Below are 5,089 nucleotides of genomic sequence, written 5' to 3' on the forward strand. Positions count from 1 at the left end.
CCTGTGTCTGCGCATGTGTGATTTTTTTCCCTGGGGAATCGGGCAGGGATGTGTGGGAATGTTAGGGATGTGGATTAGGATATATTATTAGATAGATCCTATCCAAGCTTGTGTTAGCAAGCTTCCAATATCAGCAGAGTGACATTCCCCTTTTGTGCGCAGCAAAGCGTGTGTGCTCAGGTTTGCTAAAACCTGTACAATATTATACTTCCCGGCAAAGTCCCCTTTGTCCCTCTTAAAAGAAATACACAACACAGTGTTTATAAAATAAGATAGAGTTTACTTACAGTTTCATCCTGAGTTAACAGCATAATCTCAGAAAGGCAGGCTTGCTTAGAAAAGTTACAGATATATACATGTGGAGACTACTTGATAAAGTAAGGCTCCATTTGGTCTCTGTCTTGGCTGCAGGCCAAGATGGAGAACCATCCTAACTGGAGATTCTCTGGAGATGTGTTCCCATCGAAGGAGAGAAGGCTAAGAGAGAGAATGGCTGCTGGCTAGGGGCTTTTGTCCCAGCTAGTCCATCTCATTTGCATGTCTTTAGGAACAGAACTTAATCAGGTGTCCCTCCAGGTAAGTTCCTGTTAGTGGACACTCTAGGAACTGTTGTGACTTGTCTGCCCCAGTGTTTCATCCCACAGGATGGAGCTAAGGATCTTGGGGCCTCCCTGGAAGCTGAAAGGGACTCCTGCCAGGGTCCTTCCACCAACCAGAGCCAATGAAAAGGGGTGTAAGCATCTGCCTCCACAAAGGTCCTGGACACCCTGTTCTCTGCTTTGCCCCAGTCATGAGCCACTCTCTGACACTCAGCCTTGGCTCATTCCTGCTTTCAAACACATGGTGAGGTTGATTGATGGCAAATGAGGCAGTAGGGCTGGCAAGCGTGGGATTCTCAGCTCAGACAGGAGCTATTGTTTGCCCCCTGGCACCATCCCAAACCTGGGGGGCGGGGCACCTCTGGATACTATTGCCTTGGCAGGCAGCATCATAAATCAAGGGCAGGGATACTGTTACCAGTTCCGAAGAGGTAGCGATGGGGGAGGGGGTCTTACCTGTGTACACATCACATCAGCCATGGTGGAGGGGGGCATGCCCAGTTGCAGCTGAGGGTATGATGAATATTAGTGTCACTCAACGGCGGGATAAAGAAAGAGTCCCATCTCCCTTGCCCCATGGCCCTTGGAAAGCAGGGGGCAAACAGGGTCACCTCGGTTTTTTCCCTCAATGCACTTTCTCTGCCCTCCCTCCAAAAAATACCTGCCCCATCTAACTGCCAGGGGCTGTACCGATGCACTACAGTGAAAGGTGACGTGGCAGAGACATGGCACCCTGGACACCTGCTACTTCTGGGAGTTTGTTTCAGGGAGTTCACACAGGGTCATGGATGTAAGAAAAAGTCTCAGCCCCAACCTGGTCCCTCCCTGGGCGTTTTGCACAACTGGGGCTCTGTCGGAAGTCATAGAAGAGCCAATCTGTTCTGACCTGAAAGGCGGGACTTCACCAGGCTCCTCCCACAGGTCCCATCATGGTTCAAAGTCCATCCTGGAACCCTTTGGCTCGCTTCAGCAGGGACATCTCTGCCAGAAGGCGTTGGGATGTAACTCAGCTTGCAACGCAGGTTGACAACATCGGGAGAAATCTCCAGCCTTCCTAGAATGTCCTCTTTCCGCTGACCGCTTGGTCTTCCTTCAGTGCTGAGCTGATGCTTGCAGGGTTGCTGAGCTCATCCTTAACCTTGGGGGAGGAGAGATCTTTTGAACCTCTCCTGCTTAAATGAAAGACCAACTAGAACTCCAGCTTATTAAATGAAAGACCAAGCAGGGGTCATTGCGTTTCCTCTTAGTTAGTTACAGCTAGATCTTTCCTATCACATATGTACAGTATATCCCCCAATAACTGTACCCCTCTTCTTTTCCTAAATTCAGAACCTCAGTATAACAACATCCAGGGCAAAGTGTGCTCCTCCAGCTTAGCTTCTGTGAGCGTGTCAAGTCCAAACACCAGCCATCTCTGGGCATATGGTGGACCAGGCCCTAAAGCAGAGGCGACTAGACTAAAACTCCCTGAAAATTGGTGCCATGACTAACCAAAAGTGAACCCCCTACGAACCATATTTTGTGCCTCCTCCCCATATTGCTATTTGGATAAACTAAACAATCAAATAAAATATTTAATTTGCAGGGGAATCTTATTTTTTACTCGAAACAAAATAAGCACCTTAAAGACCAACTAAGTTTTTATTTTGGTATGAGCTTTCGTGTGCATGCACACTTCTTCAGATACACTGAAGCAGAAGTCCCCAGGCGCTTATGTAGGGAAAGGGTGGGGGGGGTATCACTCAGAAGGGTGGTGGAAATGGGTGATTGACTGACTGATAGCTGTTGACGACTGTATTTTTTACTGGTAGTCACAATATTCATAAACTCTTAAAATGCAGATTGTTGTTGTTGCTGCTGATGGCCTTTCTCCCATGTTGGGATTCACATATTATACAATGAAAAGCTAGAATTTTGTTTAACGTCAACTAGAGTTTGTTTGTCGTTGATTGCACTTATATACCACTTTTCTAGATACACAGATACAAACAGATAAGAATCTCTCCTAATACCCACCCCACCCCTTTGCCCCTGTGGACGAGCCTCTTTATTGGCATCTTCCAGACCCACAGAGGTCCAGTGTGCTCAGCTTCTCAGAGAGATGAACCTCACTCTCCCACCCATCCTGAGTGCTGGAGGAGAGGGCTGAGTCTTCTAGACAAGTTCGGACTCCTCTTTAGAAGAAGGGTTGAGAGAGCTGGGAATGTTTAGCCTGGAGAAGGGAAGACAGAGAGGCGATATGAGAGCCATCTTCAAATATCTAAAGTGCTGTCATACGGAAGATGGAGTAAGCTGATTTTTTATTTTATTTTTTGCTGCTCCAGAGGGTAGGACCCAAACCAATGGATTCAAATGACAAGAAAGGAGATTCTGACTAAACATCTGGAGGAGGTAAGAGCCATCAGACAGTGGAGCAGACAAACTTGGAAAGTGGTGGGCTCTCCTTCATTGAATGTTTTTTTAAATAGTGGTTAGGTGGTCATCTCTCAAGGATTCTTTAGCTGTGATACCTGCCCTGAGGAGGTTGGACTAGATGTATGTTGGGGTATCCAAGTCTACAGTCCTGTGGTTCTGTGTGTGTTTTATGCCACTTCAAAATGGAACAAGCCAGCCCTGCTGCTGTACTGCTGAGTGGGGCCCCTGGACCTCTGACCCAAAGCCCTGCCCTGATAGCACATTCGATACAGGGGTTTCTGGTGGCCGCCAAAGCCCTCTTGTGACCCAGAGGAAGCCACTCTGTTTTCTTCCTGGTGAGGGAGGCTAGAGAAGGTGCTGAGCAAGTTCTACCAGCTGCTGCTGTCAAGGGTGATTTCCTGATCACTTGGTGCTCTCCTCCGCCCTGGCAATTGCACTAACTGGGTCAAACCACCTCCGCCACTTGGCCTCCTGCTGATGGTGATGGGTGTGTCTTTCCAGGGCTGACAGGGATCATCATCCTCACTGCGTCATCGCCTTCCTGATGATGCTGAGGGCCAGGGAGAAGATGTCAAGTGGCTCATCTTTGAAGTTGGGCCATCTTGGAGGCATCAACTGGGGGCACAAGTCACGAGTCACAAGTCTCTCTCTCTCTCTGTGTGTGTGTGTGTGTGTAATTGAAATGGAATGTGGGACTTCCCCCACTTTGATGCAAGGTAGGGACCCAGGTGGCGCTGTGGGTTAAACCACTGAGCCTAGGGCTTGCTGATCAGAAGGTCGGCGGTTCGAATCCCTGTGACAGGGTGAGCTCCCGTTGCTTGGTCCCAGCTCCTGCCAACCTAGCAGTTCGAAAGCACATCAAAGTGCAAGTAGATAAATAGGGACCGCTACAGTGGGAAGGTAAACGGCATTTCCACGTGCTGCTCTGGTTTGCCAGAAGTGGCTTTGTCATGCTGGCCACATGACCTGGAAGCTATACGCCGGCTCCCTCGGCCAATAATGCGAGATGAGCGCGCAACCCCAGAGTCGGTCACGACTGGACCTAATGGTCAGGGGTCCCTTTACCTTTACCTTTAGGGTTCTAAGTACACCTGCCCTGTTTGATCAGGAGCCACCAAAAGCAACTGGGAAAAGGGAGGTGGTGCTGGGTGAGTAAAAAAAAAACCAATAGAGAAAAGGGGGCATGCTTTCAGTGAAGCCAAGGAAGGAGCTGTAATAAGACCAGAAATAAGAGAATCATAGAATTATAGAGCTGATGTACTCTGTGATTTCTTGCCTTCATGTGTGTGTAACCTTGCTACGTGAAGAAGCATCTATACACCCTGTCTCTTTTCGCTTCATGTACTAAACCAACCTTTCTTCATTCCTTTGGTGTGTGAGAGAGTGGCTAGAGAAAAATTTTTCTCCCTCTCCCCTAACACTAGAACTGGGGGCAACCAAGGAAGCGGAAAGCTGGAAGATTCGGGACAGAGGAAAGGAAGTCCTTCTTCACACAGCACACCATTAAACTATGGAACTCCCTACTGCAGGAGGCAGTGATGGCCACCAACTTAGATGGCTTTGAAAGAGGACTGGACAGATTCATGGAGGAAAGGGCTAATGGTGGCTAGTAGCCAGGATAGCTACGCTCTGCCTCCACAGTGTTTCTAAATACCAGTTGCTGGAAACCACAGGAAGGGAGACTTGTCCTCAGGTCCTGCTTGTGGATTTCCCATCTGGTTGACCACTGTGAGAACAGGATGCTGGACTAGATGGGTCACTGGCCTGATCCAGCAGGCTCTTATGTGAGCTTATTAATTGGGTATAAGGTTATGGGCAAGCAGGTGTTCATAACAGATGCATGCAATGAATCCATGAAAAAGATGACAGTCCTCTCCGAGCTGTACAAGCACCTCGTAACAGAAGTCTGTATTTCAAAAATTCTTGGAACTCAAGGCTCTCAGAATCATCTCTTTCCTTTCCTTTCTTCATTATCATCCTGCAGCAGAGCTGGGGTGCCCCCAACTAATCGCTGCACTGAGGGGGACAGCATTGGGGGGAACATTTCAGCTGGTGAGTGAAGGATGAAAAAAACC

The sequence above is a fragment of the Zootoca vivipara genome, chromosome 13, assembly GCF_965207765.1.
Source record: "Zootoca vivipara chromosome 13, rZooViv2.hap1.1, whole genome shotgun sequence".
Lineage (NCBI taxonomy): Eukaryota > Metazoa > Chordata > Lepidosauria > Squamata > Lacertidae > Zootoca > Zootoca vivipara.